General features: G+C 40.3%; 1 long non-coding RNA gene across 1 annotated transcript; it reads left to right on the forward strand.

Moving 5' to 3' along the window:
* The first annotated feature begins 449 nt into the window (after positions 1–449).
* Positions 450–18,373, forward strand: LOC144587820 (uncharacterized). The gene is made up of 2 exons (XR_013542987.1): positions 450–2,893; positions 11,526–18,373. It is a non-coding gene; the product is annotated as an uncharacterized LOC144587820 (long non-coding RNA).
* The last annotated feature ends 5,590 nt before the right edge of the window (positions 18,374–23,963 follow it).

A 23,963-nucleotide genomic window follows, 5' to 3' on the forward strand; every position in this document is an offset into this window, starting at 1 on the left:
CCAGCAGGGGCGGCTGAGGGGTCTGACGCCGAGAGAGGCCCGGAAGGAAAAAACAAGAAACCGGGCCTTCTCGGCGGTGGCTCCTCGGCTGTGGAACGCCCTTCCAACAGAAATTCGGCTGGCACCCTCGCTGGGTGTTTTTAAAAGCCAGTTAAAAACTTGGTTATTCAAGCAGGCCTTCCCTCCAGTCAATTAAGTCTTTCTCTTTTTCTTTTTCTTTGCTATTCCATCTTGGTAATCCTCTCTTTAAATTAATTGTTTTAAATTGAAATTGTAATTGTAATTTTATGATTTTATATATTTTTATACTGTTCTGTTTTATTTTGTAAGCCGCCCCGAGTAGACATGGTCTAGAGGGGCGGGGTAAAAATCAAATAAATAAATAAATAAATAAATAAATAAATAAATAAATAAATAAATAAATAAATAAATAAATAAATAAATAGTCTAGTATTGTCAGATCTGTCTGGTAGTGTTTTTCCAGGATTTTAGGGACAATTTTTCCCCACTCCCACCTTTAGATTCCTGGTGTTCCCTCAAGGTTTCATACATAAGTGCCACTAAGTCCTGACTCTGCTTATTTTCAAAATCAGACAAGATCTGGTGTGCTTAGGACGGAAAGGTGGTACCTAACTGTCTCCAAATTATGCTGGCTAATAGAGGAAAACAACTATCTATGTAGCACGGCCTAGGGAAGGAAAGGGAGAGGCACTGTTTCTCTTCATAGGCTTTTATTTAGAGAGTTCAACATCAGGAGAACTCTCTGCGGGCTTAGTATTGGAGAACATGATTGACTGATGACTGATTGAGTTTCCCAAAGAAAGGCACTCAACTGATGTGCCAACCGTGATGAGATCAAATAATACAGATAGGATGAGAACAAACAAACAAGATTTCAAGCACAGTTTAAGATGCACTGATAAAAAGAAAGAACAGTGCCTCCTGGGTTAAAGCTTCTTCCGCAGCAGTCCAGCTTAAATGCCAAAGTCCGTCTGCATAGAAAAATCTTAAACTGCCAGCAGAAGGTCAACAGGAAGAAGACAGGCTCTATCTTCCTCAAATGTGAGTTCTCCTCTCTCAGAGAGGCCCTCCCTGGTGCCTCTATCAAAGGTAGCTCTGAGGCATCAGAGAAGGATCTATCTTGACTTAGAAAATCTGGTCAGGCTTATATAGAAGACGGTGGGTTTTCAAATATTTCTCCAGCTCATGGCTTTCCTGCCAGTTCCTCAGTCAAAGCAATTTGGGGCAGAGCAGCGATACAGACTCCCTCTCTTCCACCCACATCATCTGTCAGCTGCACACCAGAATCTCTTGGGCCACATGTCCTGCTGCAGGCCTTTGGACCTTGTTTGCTACGACTGGTTCCTGATCTCTATCTAGCAGATACCACATGTCCTGTATCTGGTCAATTTCACCTTCACTTACCCTTGTCTGAGTTGTGTAGACTCTAAGGAAGCTATGCTTCAGCTATGAAAGGTAGGAGTGGGGAACGGGCAGAGATCATGCAAGGAAACCATATTCAGCAGCACTGTCAAATTTCTCATAATTTAGTCCTGTCTTGAACCTTTGCTCTGCCTTACCTCCCAATGTATACGTGGCATTAGAGATGTGCACTGTGTTCAGACAAATGAATGGAAATAGGGAAAACTGGGGATAATTTTGCAAACCCTGTTCACTCATGCAGTAAAGAACAGCCCTTCCCACTGTGTATCATTTATATTCAATCTTGCATGCCTGGGGATTTTTTAAAGCCAAACTCTGGATGCTTGTCTTTTGTTACGTTTGCCTTTATAGTTTTAAATGTTTTTTTTTTAAATTACTTAATGGGTTTTTAGTTATTAGTGTAGTTTAATTGCTTTTTCTCCATAATATATTTTTTCTAGTTTTACCTGTTTTGACATTGTGAGGTGCCTTGGGTCCCTTCGTGGAGAGAAAGGTAAAGGTAAAGGTTTCCCTTGACAATTTTTGTCCAGACTCTAGGGGGCGGTGCTCATCCCCGTTTCCAAGCCATAGAGCCAGCGTTTGTCCTAAGACAATCTTCCGTGGTCACATGGCCAGTGCGATTTAGACACGGAACGCTGTTACCTTCCCACCGAGGTGGTCCCTATTTATCTACTTGCATTTGCATGCTTTCGAACTACTAGGTTGGCGGGAGCTGGGACAACTGACGGGCGCTCACTCCGTCGCGTGGATTCGATCTTACGACTGCTTGGTCTTCTGACCCTGCAGCACAGGCTTCTGCGGTTTAGCCCTCAGCGCCACTACTAACTAACTAACTAACTAACTAACTAACTAACTAACTAACTAACTAACTAACTAACTAACTAACTAACTAACTAACTAACTAACTAACTAACTAACTAACTATTTCCAAACCAAAAAAGGGGAAAGAGAAAGCAATTCACAGCTGGTGCCAAAGGAGGAGATTGGCAGCTGAACTTCCCAATAAACCCCAAGAACTCTCACAGATACTGAGGGGTGAGAAATGGTTAAGTGAGGTCACAGGGCACTATATATCCCCTTGCAACCATTTGGTCAGCTATTTTACTTAGCTGAAGGCCGAAATGAAAGACATGAGTCCTCACTGTCAATTAGCATTGTATTCTAGAACTTCCTTCCTTCCTTCCTTCCTTCCTTCCTTCCTTCCTTCCTTCCTTCCTTCCTCAGCTTGCTTCATTGAAGTTTACACTGCTAGAACTGAGTGTGCACATGACTGTAAATGAATGCACTCTTCTTGTATGGGCTTTGAGTGGCTAGGTCAGAATTAATATGGTCGAGTTTGTCGCTCTCTTTCCTTCACCCTTTTCTTTGTTCACTTGTCACAGAAATTTAACTTCCTGCTGACTTTTGTGCCATTGCTAGAAGAGACCCAGTGGCAGCAGAAAAATCTTGTGTGAGTATTAAAAGTCTACTCTGTTTTCCATATTGATTATGGATAGCCTTTTGCGCTGTCCCAGTCACAGAGATCTGGAAGCACACAATAAGGTTGAGGACTGGGGCAAAGAACAGGTAAGAGTGTTACCGAAAGAGCATAGGGCAGGGTTTTCATCAATATGCTCACCTGTATTTGGCCATAGACTAGGTGGGGGAAGACAGAGTCCATCATTAATAAACATTATTTCAAACGGCTGTTTGACCACAGATTTGCTTTCTTAACATAGTTTGATAGCAAAGTGCTGAAGCAAAAGGTGACAAGCCAACTAGTGAGATACCCAGTAAATTTCTGTTATCTCAGCTTTCCCTCTGGCTGTCTTTGTCTAGACTGTTTTTGGACTAGAACTCTCAATGCAAGCTAGGAAATTCTAAGTGATTTAGTAAAAAAAAAAAAAAAAAAAAAAAAAAAAAGATAGGAAAAGAACCTCAGTAGAAAAGAGCTGAACTCATTATCAGCTATTGTTCACATGCCTGAATGTAAATTTAGTCTTGAAGGAGAGATCTTAAATACATAAAATCTCATACATCTTTCATTAAGGTCTTTATGTTATATAGTTTGACTACCATGTTATAGATATATTATTTATCATTGTAAAAGAACATATTCCACATGCCATTTTTCTCCCCCCGTACCCCCGAGGTTCCCCCATCTCTTGGCTGTTTATATCTCAGCAACCCTGTATGGAGAGTAGTAATGGGAATGGAGCACTCACACATTTGCACTCTCACTTACACTATGTGAACTTTGGTATCTGCTTTGTTTTTCTGTGCTGCTCCCTCTTTTCATCAGAAGCTATTTGGGTTATTTCTTTGTAGAGAAGGTCTAAAAGCAAATTACGTTCTTAGCACAACAGTTTTGGTGGGCTCTGGCTACCAACAATACTATCTTTATAGCTCTCTCTGCACCTCCCATCCAGTTGCTGTATTAGCCAGTTTTACATCACTGAGCCTATAAAGAAGAAAGCTTTCTACTTGTGAAAAATTGCTACAGGGAACTGCAGGTAGATTTTATTACTTTCCAAAGGACAAGAACTGGGCTTGAATAAAGGCTATATACTTTTGATTTCAGGAGTTGTTTGTTTATTTAATGCACACATGCATTATCTTTAAAGATTAAGGATGAATGATAGTTGAAGTTGGGCTAAAGAACTTCTGAGTGGGTCTCATTTTGCTTCTACTTACATATAGTGCATGTATTCTGTTTGCCTTTGGTCTCTCCTTTCACTGCACAAGTTGTCTAGATTCTTTTCTCCCCTCTGGATTTTGACAGGAGTGGGAGCATAGCTGAAATGTGGGCATCTTGGCCATATCTTTTTACTGGTTTGCAACTACACATTGGATTGCAGCTGAATGAACTTGGTTTTCACTAATACAGAAAAATCACTTCTGCTTTGAGGCCCACTTCAAACTGGATGGGACTCAAATCCAGCTTACTGACTTTCCTTTTTTAAAAAACACACCGATAGACACACAGACCCATAAAATGCTTTACCCCTTTAATTTTTTAAAATTGAATAAACATGACAACAACAACAAAATAGTACAGGCATTTCACTAGGAATGCAACCTACTATGCAAACCACTGACTGGATAGCTCTGCTCCAGAGCCAGAGGCTGAGAGATTGGTTCCCTACTGTGCCTCCAGGAAGAAGAGCCAGCCTGTGTGGTCTTGGGCAAGCTGCACAGAAGAAGGGAATGTGCACTCTCTCTGTAGAAAATCCTGGAAAGGGTTGCCCTAAGTTGGAATCAACTTGACAGCACACAATTATTGTTACTAATATGCAAAGTGCTGAAACTAGCTGTCTGAAATTTGGCCGGTTTAGTCACCTCCTTAGAGTCCAGCATGTGTCCAAATCCATATGTATTAGTGCAAAACCAAAAATGTTATGGCATTTTTGGCTTTCTACTACATTGGTTTTACAAATTTAGAAGTCAGTTCAGATCTGGGTCACAAATATAATCAAATGATGCTCAAGTTGCTCCAGACCGAATAGATTCTGAACTGGCTTTCAAACCAACTTAGGGGACCTATGGATAATCCTATGGACAATCCTAAAAGGAATATAAGATTTTTTAAAAAAATTAAGGAAAGGGATCACAAATGAATATTTCGGCTAAAGGTGAGTCTCAGATATGGAAATGGTGAAGAATCCTCTTTCTAACAGGCTGCCCAGTTCCTGTATCTGTGATATTGTATGTTCAATGTTTTTGACAAAGAGTAATGTCCAGAATCAGTTTGTGTTTCACACGTATTTGTGATGTAAACCATGAACATTAAATATAAAAGTTAACCTCTGTGTTGAGAAATTAAGCACTTAAGGTCATAAACTGCAAACTTCAAAAATACATTGGCCAAAATCCTTTTGGGAACAACCACATGCATAAAAGGAATCACACCATTGTTTTTCTCTTGCCATTCTATGTCCATCACACAACCAAGTACTCAAGCTGATGTGCAACTTGTTCCCTGACCTGAGAAAGTGAGGAATTAGGTGGATAGTTAGAAATAGAGGAAGGTTTCTTTTCACAATCACCTATCTACACTGTAGGATTCTGGCCATCAAAACCTGGTATAATATCTTCATTTGGAAGGAGCACTTAGACCACAGTTTCCTAAATCAAATGTCACCGGAAACTATGGTTTAATGAACTAAAATGCCAATGCTGAAGCTAGATGGATGAAGGGAAAGGTCAATTTATCAATTTATTCAACTGAGTTTGTGGAATCTGGGCCAGTGCCAAGTCTACACTGGACTTACTTTGAAGGAACTATAACCTAAAGGGCATTTGATCTCCTCAAAATTTTCCCTTCTTTTTATCATTTAGCTCTTCCAGGTCTCCTGTCCTGGCAAGATAACTGAGAAGAATATTTGTAAAACCAATATGCAAGGGATTTTCTTGGGATTTCTTTTAAAATCAGGACCATAGTGTAAGAGAATTGGCTTTGTATGCAGTAGGTCCTCATTGAATCTTTGATACCTGTAGTTACACAGTCCAGTAACTGGTGATGGGACAGACCACTCCTTGAAATCCTGCTAGAATAGTCAAAGTAGAGTAGTAAAAATGAGAAAACAAATTTGGACTACAACTCCCAGAACCCCCGATGATGGTGCTTGGGGATTATGGGAACTGTAGTAAAAAAAACCTGTAACATTTCCAAGTTCCTGTACTGCTATGAGGCCGGCTCTTGTGTTCCTCTATAAAGGCACAGTTGCCCTGGAGGAGAAAATAATCATTTTCTTTCCCAGGAACATTTCCCATTCTTACATTATATTCTGCAGAGACGACTGAACACAGTTGAGGAATTTAATCAAGAAGTCTTGAGTTTGTTAAGAATTAAAAGAACCTGTTCCCATATTTTTGAGCTTGAAGTTCATAAGCTAATTCAGTAAATGTTTGATTACTCTTAATTACAAAATTGCTACTGATGTTATTGTCAGACAGCCTAGCATTAACCCGATGAAATGGTGCTGCACCAAGTTGCTTACTTAAGGATTTTAACAGATAGCTGAGTTGCCTTGCCAGAGTCTCAGTCAATTAACTGCTTTACATGATATGACTTCTCACAGCTTTAGCTGTTCTTCTGGTTCCAACAAACTACGCACAACACACACACACACACAGTCACTGGCTCACTCACAATGCAGGAAATAAAGCTTGCATGAAATATAAAAATAGAAAAAGCCTTAATTTCCACTCACCACCCCAGGTGCTGCTAGAATCCTTGTTTTCCAAAAAGAGGTGGGGAGGTGGATTTTTAATCAAGTCTCTTTTGAAACTGAAAATCTCGTGTGCAATAGCAACTTACTGCGTCAACATCAGAAAGGACAGGAAGGAATAGCAGCCAGCTGACTACTTGAATTTGACTCTGGACTTCCTTTAGCAATAACTTCAAAAGAAAATATGTATTTCTCACCTGTGACAGAGGTACAAGTGGTACCTCTTTGCAGAGTCTACCCAGAGAATGCCTGGAAGGAAAACAGTTCCATTTACTACTGCTGATGCCTAGGAGGTCCCATAAACAATGAAACAAAGACAATTTGACTACATAAAAATCACTATGAAATACCCTTTTAGAGTGATGTCAGGGAAGATAAAATTGCTGACCTATATGATATTTCCTATGACCAGCTTCATAGATAGCCTCATGTCACAGAAAAGCCTCATGGCACAGTGGTTAAACTGCAGTACTGCAGCCAAAACTCCACTCATGACCAGGCTCCAGTCCCAGTCCCCCAAACTTTTTTAAGTTTAGCAAGTGAAATAGCACTGAACTGAGAAGACAGATCAGCATTCAACTGAGTACTATCAGTTTAAGGCTATAGAATAAATCTGTGATTTCAACAAATCATGTGGATATTAAATGTTTAATATTTAATATTTAGTGTCTACTAATATTCAGTGCTCCAGCACTAAATTAGGAGAAAAAGTTATTTACCAAATAAAATGTATAAATTGCATTGCATTTGGCATCTTTAGCAGTGCAACCAGAAGGAAGGTACAGGAGCATGGTCCACTCCTATACTCTAAGGATAGTTGGTAAGAGACCCCTGATACGTGTATTCTCTCACTTTGTACCAAGAAGGTAGGTGGTTTGAGGGGGTCAAGGAGGCCATACATGTGCATATAGAAAATCCCTCACTCAACGGGGTTTGTACCTCACTCAACGGGGTAGAAGCCTTAGGTACAATCTGTCTCCTATTTATCACACTGCTTTTTCATCTGTCCCCAGAAAGGTCAGGACCACACACACCAGAAAGACCGCTGTTAATAACTGTTAATGACCTATAACAATGGGTGGAGAAGGACCACAGAGGTGGTGTTTTCACTCACCCCAAGTCCTTTGTCCATTTAACGAGAAGGGGGAAGTGAAACCAGGTTATATCAGTGATCTCCTACAAACTCTCCTCAGACTGAAGAAGCTACTTGGATGAGTAACAAAATGTTTCAACCTAATAAGAAAGAAGTCCAATTGCCATGACTCAGCTTCCAGATAAAGTGAAGGATAATTAGGTAAAGGGTAAAGATTCCCTTGACAATTTTTTGTCCAGTCATGTTCGACTCTAGGGGGCGGTGCTCATCCCTGTTTCCAAGCCATAGAGACAGCGTTTTGTCCAAAGACAATCTTCCATGGTCACATGGCCAGTGCGACTTAGACACGGAACGCTGTTACCTTCCCACCGAGGTGATCCCTATTTATCTACTTGCATTTGCATGCTTTTGAACCGCTAGGTTGGTGGGATGAACCGCTAGGTTTGCGGGAAAGATAATTGGACCATATTAAATGTGTATCTCCCCTGGACCATAAACTATCCAGATATAAAAAATTACTAAAAGGAAATTGTGAATTAAAAACAAAAGACAAGTTAGAAGAACAAGATATATATAGCTCAATACTTATCAGCAGCCCCTCGTATATAGATTGGTGGGCTAGATTACAACCGGAATCTAGATATGTAAAAGATAAAAAGGAGAGGTTTTATGAAGAGCAAATACCCCCGGATAAAATACTATTAGAAACGTATGACAAATTGCTTAAAAATATACGAATTGTTATTAGAAATTAAGATAGAAGATGAAGTGTTAAAAGACTGTATGACCACAGTCGTCCCCTCCTCCTCTTGCCTTCACACTTTCCCAGCATCTCTTTCTCGTTTCATGAGATGGCCAAAGTATTGGAGCCCCAGCTTCAGGAGCTGTCCTTCCAGTGAGCGCTCAAGGTTGAGATACTTCGGGATGGATAGGTTTGTTCTCCTTGCAGTCCAGGGGACTCTCAAGAGCCTCCTCCAGCACCACAATTCAAAAGCATCAAATTTTTGGTGTTCAGACTTCTTTATGGTCCAGCTCTCACTTCCATACATCACTACTGGAAAAAACCATAGCTGTGACTATTGACTATGCGTACCTTTGTTGGCAAGGTGATGTCTCTGCTTTTTAAGATGCTGTCTAGGTTTGTCATCGCTTTCCTCTGAAGAAGCAGGCTTCTTTTAATTTCGTGGCTGCTGACACCATCTGTAGTGATCATGGAGCCCAAGAAAGTCAAATCTGTCACTGCCTCCATATTTTCAGCTTCGATTTGCCAGGAGGTGATGGAACCAGTGGCCATGATCTTAGGGGTTTTTTTTATGTTGAGCTACAGACCATTTTTGGCGCTCCCTTCTTACAGCCTCATTAAGAGGTTCCTTAATTCCGCCTCACTTTCTGCCATCAGAGTGGTATCATCTGCATATCTGAGGTTGTTGATATTTCTTCCGGCAATCTTAATTCTGGCTTGGGATTCATCCAGTCCTGTCTTTCACATGACGTATTCTGCATATAAATAAGCAGGGAGACAATATACAGCCTTGTCGTACTCCTTTCCCAATTTTGAACCAATCAGTTGTTCCATGTCCAGTTCTAACTCTTGCTTCCTGTCCCACATAGAGATTTCTCAGGAGATAGATAAAGTGGTCAGGCACTCCCATTTCTTTAAGAACTTGCCATAGTTTGCTGTGGTTTACACAGTCAAAAGCTTTAGTGTAGTCAATGAAGCAGAAGTAGATTTTTTCTGGAACTCTCTGGCTTTCTGCATAATCCACTGCATGTTAGCAAGTTGGTCTCTAGTTTCCCTGCCCCTTCGAAATCCAGCTTGTACTTCTGGGAGTTCTCAGTCAACATACTACTGAAGCCTACCTTGTATGCTTTTGAGCATAACTTTGCTAGCGTGTGAAATGAGTGTAACTGTATGGCAGTTGGAGCATATCATTTTTGAGATTGTATCCCAGTACAGCTTTTCCCACTCTTTTGTTCACTATGAGGGCTACTCCACTTCTACAAGATTGTTGCCCACAATAGTATATATGATAATTGTCTGAATTGACTTTGCCCATTCCCATTCATTTTAGAATGGGAGAATTCAATTCAAACATTGATGCCCAGATTGTCAATGTTTATTGTTGCCATCTCCTGTTTGACCACCTCCAGCTTACCAAGGTTCATAGATCTTACATTCCAGGTTCCTATGCAATATTTTTCTTTGCAGCATCGGACTTTCCTTTCACTTCCAGGTGCGTCCGCAGCTGAGTGTCCTTTTGGCTTTGGCCCAACCACTTCATTAGCTCTGGAGCTACTTGTCATTTGCTCTTCCTCAGTAGAATTTTGGACATCTTCTGACCTGAGGGGCTCATCTTCCAGCATCATATCTTTTAGCCTTTTGTTTCTGTTCACAGAGTTTTCTTGGCAAAGATACTGGAGTGGCTTGCCAGTTCCTGCTCCAGGTGGAGCATGTTTAGTCAGAACTCTCCACTATGACCTGTCCATCTTAGGTCTCCCTGCATGGCATAGCTCATAGCTTCTCTGAATTACTCAAGCCCCTTCACCATGACAAGGCAGCAATCCATGAAGGGGCTGCTACGTAATATACTATTTAAACCAGAATTATTCTTATTAAATATTACTAGATTACTATATTACTAGAGAGTTTAGATAGGAGAGATATTATATGTATCACCATTTGGTGATACATATAATAACTTCACCCAGAATACTATATGCATGGAAATGGAAGAAAACCGAAATGCCAAATCTTGAAGAACTTGTGGAAAAGATTGTGGAAGTGGCAGAGATGGACATATTAACAGAAGGTTTGAAAGAAAATTCAATCCAAGAAGCAACTGTTCCTGCCTTGCCTCTCCTTGCATCCCTGGACCCTGCTGTCTTGATACAGTTCCTCCTGGCATCGATCCCTGGACCGTCTGACTATGATCTGCATTATCTTTCTACTCAGCTGCTGTTTGGACTCAAAATCCTATCTGGTTGGTCTCAGCTTGGGCTGTGGGGTTGGTTATACAGTGGTGCCTCGCTTAATGAGCGCACCGTTTAACAACGAATCCGCATAGCGACCCGTTTTTTGGGGTCACTAATGCAATCGCATTGCGATGTTTAGATAGGCTAAACATCGCATTGCGATCATTTCTGCACCCGGCGGCCATTTTGGGAACAGCTGATCGGCGGTTCCTAAATGGTCGCTGGGTGCAGAAAATGGCCGCCCGCACCATTTTCGCGCCCCGCCCTCGCTTACCGAGAGTGCGAAAATGGCGGCACTATGGAGAAACTTCGCAGAACGGTGAGTTTAAGAGCCATGGGAACGCATTAAACTAAGTTTAATGCATTTCTATGGCATTTTCCGTTCCGTATAGCGATGTTTCCCCATAGCGATGGTTAATCCGGAATGGATTAACCTCGCTATGCGGGGCACCACTGTACCTTGTTCCTGTGGTCTTGCTCTGGACTGGGTCCTGGTGCCTCTTCTACCAAATCCTGGCACACAGTGGGCATTTAGTCTGATCCAGCTCAGAAGGATCTTATAAGCTACCCTCACAGTAGGAGACTGGAAATATTACTTTGTTAAACTACATCTCCCAGAATCCAAAGTCACTTTTCTAAACTCCAAGTGAAGGCTATGATCCAGATCTTAGGATAGTGGAAGTTTCCATCACCAACCAATTTTCTAATGAGCAGAAGTCAGCATCTGCCCACATATCTGTGAATGTTTTAGAGGAAGTTCAGGTTCTTATATTATGATGTTTCAAATCCTCTTACTTTCTTTTCAGACCTTTGACGTCATATACTGATGAGTCACCATTCTTAACAGGGCAGCAAGCAGAGACGGCTAGCTTTGTTTGCAGCATCTGCTCTGTTAGTCATTCATGAAAGCCTTGGCAAAAGCTCAAGGGGAATGCTTGTGTGAAGAAGTAATTAAATTTCTATTTTCATTAGATGAACTTGCTTGATTTAGGTGCAAAACTGACTATGGAAACTGAACGTTCAGAGAACTCAGTCTTTGCATCATTATAAATAACTTCGAGGTGGTCCCAAATGGCAGATCAATGCCAAAAAGGTTGAATAATCAAGAATTAAAAAAAGCTTTGTTTCATCAAGACTGTTCAGCCCATACATTTGATACAAATCTGTTTGAACAATGATAACTTTTAAGCCAATGTAAAATTGTTACAGATCTGTTTAGTCCAATGACATGAAGAGGAATATTACTATTGGCTTCGGGGAAATAAAGATTACACAGCCTTATAGTTTGTGTTCATATTCTTGATTTACAGTTTGGGTATTATATGAATAAGGATGTGGTACTGTTCCAAAGCAAATAAGCACTTTGATAAAACAATCAGAGGATGGGAACAATGCAAGCTGTCTCTAGAATGAGTATGGAGCTGTAGTTGAAGCAGATTCAGCAAAGGCAGCAAAGAACAATGAAAAGAAAACCAGAGTGACTTGCATGTCATCTTGCTTTGGTTGTTACACAAGGCAGTTGGTGCTATTTTTCAGCAGGCTGCTACTTTAAAAGTTCTTAATTCCTATTACTTGTAATTAGTTAGTTCACTCTATAGTCTCCCTTTTCTTTCCAATGAGCGTTATGTGGCATACATAGTTTTCCTACTCTCCAATTTCTACTCACAACATCCATGAGGACATAGGATGAAGCAAAGAGGACAGAAATTCTAATGGGACAGTATGCCCTCCCTGATCTCTCATGATAGTCTGACATTTGCGGGCTACAAAATATAAAAATAAAGGAGAGGGAAAAACATTATGGTTGGGATCCTGATAATCAAGGCATGCCCTAGAAGACAGAAACACAATTCAAAATGCCCTTGATAGGATGGAGCACTGGGCTGAAAGCAACAGAATGAAATTCAACAGGGATAAGTGCAAAGTACTGCACCTCGGAAAAATAAACCAATAGTACAGTTACAAGATGGGGGATACCTGGCTCAGCAAAACTACAAGTGAGAAAGATCTTGGAATTGTTGTAGATCACAAGCTAAATATGAGCCAACAGTGTGCTGTGGCTGCAAAAAAGGCAAATGCTATGTTAGGCTGCATAAATAGGAGTTATAATTTCAGCGTTAGTTAGACCTCACCTTGAGTATTGTGTCCAGTTCTGGACACCACACTTCAAGAAGGATGCTAACAAACTGGAACAAGTTCAGAGGAGAGTGACAAGGATGATCAGGGGACTGGAAACCAAGCCTTATGAGGAAAGGCTGAAAGAATTGGGCATGTTTAGCCTTGAGAAAAGAAGACCGAGGGGAGATATGATAGCACTTTTCAAATATTTGAAAGGCTGTCATACAGAGGAAGGGCAAGATCTGTTCTCGATCATCCCAGAGTGCAGGACATACAACAATGGGCTCAAGTTAAAGGAAGCCAGGTTTCAGCTGAATATCAGAAAAAACTTCCTAACTGTTAGAGCAGTACAACAATGGAACCAGTTACCTCAGGAGTTGGTCAGTGCTCCAACACTGGAGGCATTCAAGAAAAACTTAGACAAGCACTTGGCAGATATGCTTTGATTGTATTCCTGCATTGAGCAGAGGGTTGGACTTGATGGCCTTGTAGGCCCATCCCAAATTCACTTTTCTATGATTCTAATACACCGTGGGAATACCTATAAATATGTATTTCTGTGTTTTTTTTTATTTAATATTTTCAGGCAGTGGATAAGCGAATTGGTGAATGCCAATTTAGTGGGTACCAGGGTCCTACTGTAATAAAATTTTACCCATAGCATTGTTACAAAGAGAAGAAGAAATAAAGTTATGAACTAGAATTTTTTCCCCTAGGGGAAAAAGTTAAATAAGGTCTGAAATATCCCAGTGAATACCATGGGACTTGCTAAGTATGTGATCCTGCCACATTTTAAAGCAGTTAAAAAGACATGCAACTCTCTCTGTTGGGCTGCAATTCCCAGCATGGGCCATAAAAGAGCTGAGAATAATGGGTTTTGTAGTCCAGCACATCTGAGAAACAGTAGCGTGGGATAGTCTGTGTGAGGCTGTATTCTGAAAAGCAACGTGAACAAAGGTTTCTGAAAGGAAAGAAATTTGGGAGATTGTCAAGGCCATTTAAGGCAATGAGTGGTTAGATTTTTCAACACTATGTTAAGAGTTAGAAAAGCTTCCTATGTATTCCAGCAGAATGAGACAATTACTGTGATTTTTACCTCTCCTCATTTCTAGCTATTGGCCCTAACTGAACCTGCAGTCTAAGAAACAATTCAAAGTGAATCCACTCTGAATTCTAAAGGCTTCCTTGCCTTGTAAAAAGTAATGAACTGTAGCATGAAGTGTTCTGTTCTTTAAGGTTTTAAAAACCCTGCCGCTGATACAAATCATGGCCTTTGGAACAGAAAAGGGACAAAAGAAACCTAGCTAGGGTGAATAGTGGTCAAAATATATGTCTGGAAGAGATTAAGAAGAATCCTCTGTTGTGCAAAATAAAATATGTATAGAATGCAAAGGTAAGCACCAGGATCCATGTGGTTTATTCATTTCTAAAGAATATGTATTCAGCTTGGAAGTACAAAAATATATTGCTGCTCCCTATTCAGTGAGCAACCTGATATGCTCATTATGGGGTTCTCTCTATGAAATCTATAGAATTGGGGGTGGAGGCATTACATGCAACAATCCATGTTTTATGTGATAGAACACCCATCCCTACCTTGGTCCCTACAAAATGTGTTAAGCTACATCTCCAGACATCTAAAACAAACATGTCATCTAGCCAGTTCCATCTATCTAGAAACCACCAGGTCTGGGAAGATTGTACAGGGTTAACATAGTGCTTAAGATCTCCAGGGAGCTTGACAAAGTCCACTGAGGGCCTTACCTAGCTGAAGTCATGCTGAAGAACAGGAGAGAAGGACCACTAACTACATCAGCAGACTAATGATCCATGTAGTCTAGCATGCTGTCTGTACTACATGCCTTTGGGAAGCTTCCAGACATCCCAGTCAGCATATCCACTGTTCTGGGCTCATCTACAAGAGATGATGGAGATCCAGATCTTCTACTGTATCTCATTCAGTTTCTTGTAAAAAGCAGCTGGGGAGAGTCTCTCATATTGACACCATGACACTAATGGAGGGGTGGGAGATGTCCAACCCATGGGGGTTCCACCTATAGCCCATGATTTTCTTCTGTGGTCACCAACCTGTACTTGACAAGAAGAGGATATTTAAAGATCAACAACTTGTTACATGTTAGGAACTGAGTCCTAGTTTTGAAGATGCTGTTCTGTTGAATGGTAAGCATGCCATGGCACAAGAGTAATAGTAATTTATGGGTTCCATCCACTGAAACTCAGAATGATTCAGTTGATTCACACAGACAGTTGATTCACACAAAGACAGCTTCTTCCAACACCAAGTGTATTTACAGTATATACAGAAGTTCAGCAGTACAAACTAGCATCATGACATTCATAGAAGAGATCCATACATCTTCTCCACAGGTCTGCAAAGTTATACACATGCATGTTTACATACAGCCGATCAGTGTGGACATCGCATCATCCCAGACTGCATGATTCAGCATTTTGCACACCTGTCAAGTATAGCTGCTGATTATCATAGGCCTTGTTCTACCTCAGTGTGGAAATTATCCTTGACACAATTTCCTGAGCACACCTACCCCCTTTTAAATAAATCATAACTATGCTTTGAATCCCAAGCCGGAATTAAGGTTGCCGGAAGAAATATCAACAACCTCAGATATGCAGATGATACCACTCTGATGGCAGAAAGTGAGGAGGAATTAAAGAACCTTGTAATGAGGGTGAAAGAGGAGAATGCCAAAAATGGTCTGAAGCTCAACATCAAAAAAACCTAAAATCATGGTCAATGGTCCCATCATCTCTTGGCAAATAGAAGGGGAAAATATGGAGGCAGTGACAGATGTTACTTTCTTAGGCTCCATGATGACTGCAGATGGTGACAGCAGCCACAAAATTAGAAGACGCCTGCATCAATTCTTCGGCGGTCAGACTTCTTTATGGTCCAGCTCTCACTTCCATACATCACTACTGGAAAAACTATAGCTTTGACTATGTGGACCTTTGTCGACAAGGCGATGTCTGTTTTTAAAGATGCTGTTGAGGTTTGTCATCGCTTTCCTCCCAAGAAGCAGGCATCTTTAAATTTTGTGGCTGCTGTCACCATCTGCAGTGGTACACCTGAATAGGAATACATAAGATCGAGCTGATCAAAGAGAAAGCTGGTAATTAATAATAATTATTTTTGTTGTCAAGTCACTTCTGACTTATGGTGATCCTTTCCAGGGTTTTCTAGGTATTCAGAAGTGGTTTACCATTCCCTTCTTCTAGGGACACCCTGGGACTGCAGAAGATCAAGGCCACACAAGCTGGCTCTTCTGAGATACACAGTTGGGAACTGAACTTCTAGCCCTTGGCTCCACAGCTAGATACATAAACCACTGAGCTATCCAGCCAGCTAAGTTAGTTGTGGCCATTCTGTTGTGGCCCTGCCCTTATAGGGGATACCTTCCTGTCCTTTCCCAGATTTGAATTCAGTCCATCCAGGGGTGCACCACCACAATGCAGCTTTTCTTTGCAAAAATAGAACTTGGAGTTATTAATTTGTACTCTACAACTTCCATAATACTGCAGTCAGTAGTAGTGCTGCCTGAAGGACACGGTACATTATAGTCCATAAAAAACTTTCCAAGGCCTGAGCAAAAGTGTAATAATTGAAAGCTATTATAGATCTCAATCACCTCATCTAGTTTTGCTCTCAAACACAACTCTTCAATTATTTTCCATCAAGAAATATTTAGACACTTCCTTTCATTTAATATATTTATATAGATGCTTGACTAATACTCAACCTACTGAAACTGACCTTGAGCGCATTTGAATGAAATAAAAATGAAACAGGAAATAAAACAAATTAACACATTATTGTAACTGATTCATGCCTCTGCTCTTTAAAAAAAATTGAACACCTTCTTTTCCCCCCTTTATTCAAGCACCAAAAATCCAATAAATTCAGATGACAAAGGATATGTTGTGACTTTTCTACTTTTGTGGTGAATCTGGCAGGGCCATGATTCAAACAGGATTTTATGGGCTGCTCTGTTTTATATTTTCAGACAACAAACGTACTGCTTTTTCAGTTGATTCAGCAAGTAATCTGGGCATGTGTAAAAATGTCGAGACCAAAATGTATCAAAAATATGGGGCAGTTCTTCAGCATTCTGTAGGTTTGTCCATTGTAAACGATGTTATCTTCAAGAGTGGCTTTAATTTTCCATTGTAACTCTACTTTGCATTAATCCAAAGTATATAGCATATTTATCTCTTCTTTATTTACTGTAAGCTAAAGGTTTCTTGAAAACAGAAACATACTAGGATTTGAGGACTGGTAACCTGTGGGATATTGGACTACAGCTTTATTATCCCTTACTACTGATCCTTCTGGTTAGGGCTAGTGAGAGATGGAGTCCTACTACATCTGGATGGTATCAAATTTCTCATTCTTTGTTTATAGCTATAGCAGTTTGTCATGCGAAGCCAAGTTGCATCTGGCTTATAGCGACTGAAATAGGACTTTCAAGGAAAATGAGATATCTGAGGATCGGTTTTGTCATAACCATCCTCTAGTGAGTTTAAAAGCATCCTAGAAAACTTGGTGAGGGATGTTCTGTGGCTGAACATCTTATTTCCCCCATTTGCAGTGTCGCCAGGCATGACTAACAGTATCTCAGGTCATAAAAAGACCCACAGATATGTTTAAAATAATAGAATCATAGACGAATTAAGTTGGAAGGCTAGTGGGTCCAACCCCCTGCTCAATGCAGGAATCCAAATCAGAGCAGATATGACAGATGGTTGTCCAATTTTCTCTTGAATGTGTTAGAACACTCACCACCTCTCAAGGTAATTGGTTCTATTGCCATACTGTTCTAACAGGTAAGAGGATTTCTCCTGATATTCAGTCTAAATCTGGCTTCCTGTAACTTGAGCCCATTATTATGTGACCTGCACCCTGGGATGATCAAGAACAGATCCTGATCCTCATCAGTATGACTATCTTTAAAGTATTTGAAAAGTGCTATCATTTCTCCCATACTCAATATGCCAGTGAGTTTGGAAAACTCAGCAGTGGCCAGAGGACTGGAAAAGATCAGTCTACATCCCAATCCCAAAGAAGGGCAGCACCAAAGAATGCTCCAACTACCATACAATTGCACTCATTTCACACGCTAGCAAGGTTATGCTCAAAATCCTACAAGGTAGGCTTCAGCAGTATGTGGACCAAGAACTCCCAGAAATACAAGTTGGATTTCGAAGGGGCAGAGGAAATAGTGACCAGATTGCTAACATGTGCTGGATTATAGAGAAAGCCAGAGAGTTCCAGAAAAACATCTACTTCTGCTTCATTGACTACACAAAAGCCTTTGACTGTGTGGACCACAGCAAACTATGGCAAGTTCTTAAAGAAATGGGAGTGCCTGACCACCTTATCTATCTCCTGAGAAATCTATATGTGGGACAGGAAGCAACAGTTAGAACTGGATATGGAACAACTGATTGGTTCAAAATTGGAAAAGGAGTACAACAAGGCTGTATATTGTCTCCCATGAATACCTCATGCAAAAGGCAGGACTGGATGAATCCCAAGCCGGAATTAAGATTGCTGGAAGAAATATTGACAACCTCAGATATGCAGATGATACAACTCTGGGTATGACAAACCTAGACAGCATCTTAAAAAGCAGAGACATCACCATGGCGACAAAAGTCCACATAGTCAAGGCTATGGTTTTTCCTGTAGCGATGTATGAAGTGAGAGCTGGACCATAAAGAAGTCTGACCACCAAAGAATTGATGCTTTTGAATTGTGGTGCTGGAGGAGACTCTTGAGAGTCCCCTGGACTGCAAGGAGATCAAACCTATCCATTCTGAAGGAAATCAACCCTGAGTGCTCACTGGAAGGACAGATCCTGAAGCTGAGGCTCCAATACTTTGGCCATATCATGAGAAGAGAAGACTCCCTGGAAAAGATCCTGATGTTGGGAAAGAGTGAAGGCAAGAGGAGAAGGGGACGAAAGAGAACGAGATTGTTGGACAGTGTCACCAAAGTGACCAACATGAATTTGAGCCAACTCTGGGAGGCAGTGGAAGACAGGAGGGCCTGGCGTACTCTGGTCCATGGTGTCACGAAGAGTCGGACATGACTTAATGACTAAACATCAACAATCATTTCTCCCTTTTGTCTTCTTGTCTCAAGGCTAAGCGTGCTGAATTCTCTCAGTCTTTCCACAGGGCTTAGTTTCCAGTCCCCCGATCATCCTTGTTTCTCTCATCTGGCTTCAGTTTGTTGGCATCCTTCTTAAAGTGCGGTGTCCAGAACTTGATTAAAGTATTCTAGATGAGTCTTAACTAGTGCTGAAGAGATTTGGAGATTATACTTCTCTTAATGGATCCTAAAATATCATTTGCCCTTTTTTGTAGCCATATTGCACTGTTGACTCATATTCAGCTTTTGATCAACTACAATTCCAAGATCCTTCTCATTTGTAGTAGTACTGAGCCAAGTATCCTCCTTCTTGTAACTGTGCATTTGGTTTCTTTTCCATAGGTGCAGAACTGTGTACTTATCCCTATCAAACTTCAATCTGTTGTTTTCAGCCCAGTGCTCAAACCTATCAAGATCTTTTTGATTTTTTGTTCCTGTCTTCCAAGGTATTAGTGATTCCAACCAATTTGTGCCATCTGCAAATCTGGTAAGTATTCCCTGCATTCTCTCATCCAAGTCTCTCATACAAATGTTGAAGTGTACTGGACCCAGGACTTATTATTTCCCCCGAGTTTGAGAAGGAGCCATTGATAAGCACTCTCTAAATACAATTCTGTTGCCAACTGTGTATCCACCTGACAGTTGTTCTATCCAGCCCACACCTAGTAAGCTTGCTAATCAGAATATCACAGGACACTTTGTCAAAGGCTTTGCTGAAGTCAATACATATTTGCTTAACTCTATTAAATTTGGCATATAACATTTGGTAGAAAAGAGAAAACTAACTCTTAATACAATACCAATTAATTATAAGGTGTCATCTCAGAAGACTCCATCTCTATGGTAGAATCTGGACAGCAGTGTTACCTATATGCCTCCTGTCACAATTCACTAAGCAGAGAGGCATCACTGGTGTTGCTCTTGTGTTCTATCTAGTCACTTCCAATTAATGAAATGAATGACCTCCCTGCTCAGGTCTTGTGAACTAAAAGTCATGGCTTCTTTTACTGAATCAATTCATCTCATTTAGGGCTTACTTTTTACCTACTGCCTTCTATTTTTCCTATTCTTTGCAAAAAAATAGAAGATAAAACAATATCTTCTCATAGTATGTCCAAAACATGGTAACCTCTGTTTCATCATTTTAGTGTCTAGTGAGTGTGTAGATTTGATTTGATCAAGAATTCACTTATTTGTTTTTCTAACTGTCTATCCCCTTCTTGCATGTGGACCTGGAAGTAGTGAGGGGTGGGGTCTGCATATGTTAGAGCAGCTTAGCACAAAAACATCAGGATGCTAGGCTCCTTCATGAGTCTAGAGTCTTTGCAGTGTCACCCAATGACTAGAATGCATTCATCCTTCATCCCCTTCAGAAATTATTAAGTCTGTGGAATACAACATTTTCAATGATGATAGCATGGCGAAATTATTGGAGTAGAGCTGGGCAGCAGCAATTGGGGAAGATGACACCAGTGGAGGATATTTCACAGGCATCAATGGTGATACTCATGCCAACTCTTATCAGTACTAAGCAGAAAGCTTCTGAATATTTTAACCTTGAAAACCTTATGATGACAGAGGTATCAAGAATACAATTTTCTTTTATTTGTCTGAGCACTTCTTACTTCATTTCCATGCAAGGATGTGGGGAACAGTTACCCAGATAGATAGATAGATAGATAGATAGATAGATAGATAGATAGATAGATAGATAGATAGATAGATAGATAGATAGATAGATAGATAGATAGATAGATAGATAGATAGATAGATAGATAGATAGATAGATAGATAGATAGATAGATAGATAGATAGATAGATAGATAGATAGATAGATAGATAGATAGATAGATAGATAGATAGATAGATGGATGGATGAAGGAAGGAAGGAAGGAAGGAAGGAAGGAAGGAAGGAAGGAAGGAAGGAAGGAAGGAAGGAAGGAAGGAAGGAAGGAAGGAAGGAAGGGAGGGAGGGAGGAAGGAAGGGAGGGAGGAAGGAAGGAAGGAAGGATCAAGTTCTGCTTTTGGTTATGGTCAGAAAAATGTAATGATATATCGGCCTTAAAAGGGATACTTCTGCTTCACAAGCCCTCCTTGGTACCAGTTGCCCTTTTTCCTTGTACATTTTTGGAGAGGGGATAAGAGACTGGTCAGAGAGGGACTTCTGGTAGTGGTGATGAATATTAGCAGGGAGTCCTAAATGGAATTCTTCTTATAATGGTTTTTCCCTTCCCACTTTTCTTTGTACCATCAGTATCTAAACTGGATAGTTACCTTGTAAAGACATAAAAATAGATAAAAATCAATAAGGTATTTGACCCTTACTAAATTCTCCTTCTTAAAAAACTGAACTTCCAAGCTATCATAGTTAGAAGTTATTTCATTAGTTCTTTTTTCAAATGTGGAATCTATTTAGCTGTGCTTTTAAACAAAGTAGCTAAATGCATTTTGAGGCACTTAAAAATGAATGACTCATTTCCTTTGACTAACCATTGAGTCAGAGCTCCTTTCTGGGCCTTTTGAGTACATGACAATGAACTTGCTCTTTTCCTGTAGAGACTTCAAGATATTTCCCCTTTCCCTTTCCTGTCTCTACATTGAGATGGATGAGCTGTCCTTATCCATGTCAACCTAAAGGAAGAATGGCTAAAGCAATTCCAGATCCACCTCTCTGTTTAGGCACTAATTCAAGATTATTCAAGATTATTCTTTATCAAATTAAGAGCAAGAAAAGTGAAGAGTGGTCCATCGGTCCAGATAGACGGGGTATAAATCAAATAAATAAATAAATAAATAAATAAATAAATAAATAAATAAATAAATAAATAAATAAATAAATAAATAAATAAATAAATAAAATAAAGAGTGTGGGAGAAGGAGTTTGAACACTAGTCTCCATCTCAGGTAACACCTCTCATAGCCTTACCTGTAATTGCCTGCAACTGGGTACTTGTTCGGTTGGCAAGTATTTTAAATGGAAAAGAAATGTTTAAGTACAAATTGACCAAGAAGAAGGTTGATAATAACTATAACAATGGTGATCATGAGTGGAGTCCCCATAAAATTCAGTAAGTAAGAGTGATTGATAATGTGATAAAGCCTTATGCAGACCTGGTTTTGGTCTGGTATTTTCTTTCTTTCTCTGTCATGTGTTTGAATAATAAAGCTAATTATGATATTGACAGTGGAAGTCTGTATCAGATACAACAGGAATGTATAGTTCTCCAAATATTATTAGACTTCAACTCCCATCAGCTTTGACTCAGCATCTTTCAGAGATGAAATATGTTGGGATTGCAGTCCAAACATATCTGGATGCCCACATAGTCCTCATCTCTGGCCACATTTATGTTCCATGTCCTTTTTTGCATATTACTACAAGGTTCAGATTGATAGCAGATGCCTTTCCCACATCTTTGTCTCTCTTGCTTTAATGAAAACTTCATTAATTTGTGACCTTTTCTTGAGAGCTCCTTTTCTGCAATTCCATGAAATTCATTAAACTTTGCAGTGACAGAGTGGCGAGGACCTTGGTTCCAGCTTGCCAGTTCTGCCAGTATTGAACTTCACAAATGAATCTGATTTATGCCCTTGTCAGGCAATTCAGCGGAACACACAAACATCCATTTTGGGAACAGCTGATGGAATCTTATTTCTCCCTGTCTGTTAGTTATGTGAAAAGGGCGTTAATATGAGTTGCACCTGTTGATATGACATTTTTCTGCTCCTGGAAAGACCCAGATCACGGACCACCAGGCGTTGTTGATTTGTAGCTTTAATTACAGGTAAACAGAAGGGCAAAACGTGATGGAATGCATTCACAGAACTTAATGCTGCACAACTGATGTGTCATGGAGAAAGTTTTCTGTGACACAATGACAAAACCAGGAACTCCAACCAATGTATGTTTCTCATGTGTTTCCCTGACCTCATTCCTGCCTATGTGCTAAATCTGTGTCCCAGAGCTGTAGTTCATTAGACTCTGGTTTGGTACTTCATAGTTGAATGGTGCTGCTCTTCTGTGCTGCTGAGGTGGAAACGGTGTTTGTGCTCCTTCTGGACCTTTGCTGTCCCCTGCTTTAAGGAACCTTGGACAAACTATTCGCAATTCTCCTTAGCTTTATGAAGGCAGGCTTGCCCAAGAGAAAGTTTTATGACTTTATCAGTGAGAGACAATATGGTCAGACTTTTGTACCAAGTCAATGGAGACCCAGGTTCAAATCCCCATATGGCCATGAAGATGATGTTGGATCAGTCACTATCTATCAACCTTGCCTGCTTGACATGGTTACTGTGAAGACCAAAATAGAGAGGAAGACCATATGCAGCATCTTGAAGCTTCCTGGAGTAAAGGGGACATATAGATGGGCCAATACATTTGTGGTTTCAGTTTTGTACTATATTGAAAGTGTAAGCTGCAAAAAGGACCGCACTATTTAATGGCCTTTCAATGTGGGAAAGAAAAATAGATCACAGTAACACTTCTAGATGTGCTAAATTTCCTTAATTCATTGATGTTCAGTGAAACATGCAGCATAAAAAGGCATAGCTGCTACTCTGGATATTATAGGGAGACTGCATAGGACTGCAGAAAAGAATCTCCTCTGTTGTCTTGGCTCGTATCCTTCTCTCAAACACTTCTTCCTACATCCTTTCTATCTCTCCTGTGGCTCCCTTCTTATCAATTCTTCTTTTGTCAGCAAATGTGGTCCTTGGGAGCCAGCGCCCCCTCAATTTAAACTTTATGGGGTGTGACTAGAGCTGGCCCTGTTATAAAGCAGCTACCTGCCTCAAGCAATAAGTCTTTGGTGTCAAGGAAAAGCAGCCAATTGATTGTTTATTATTACTGTATTTTTGCTGCCAGAGAGAGGCATTTGTGGGGTTGTTTTCTTTTAATCCAAGTGTCAAAATAACTTTAGTTGGCCTTGGTGTG

This window comes from Pogona vitticeps, chromosome 3 (assembly GCF_051106095.1).
Source record: "Pogona vitticeps strain Pit_001003342236 chromosome 3, PviZW2.1, whole genome shotgun sequence".
Taxonomy (NCBI): domain Eukaryota; kingdom Metazoa; phylum Chordata; class Lepidosauria; order Squamata; family Agamidae; genus Pogona; species Pogona vitticeps.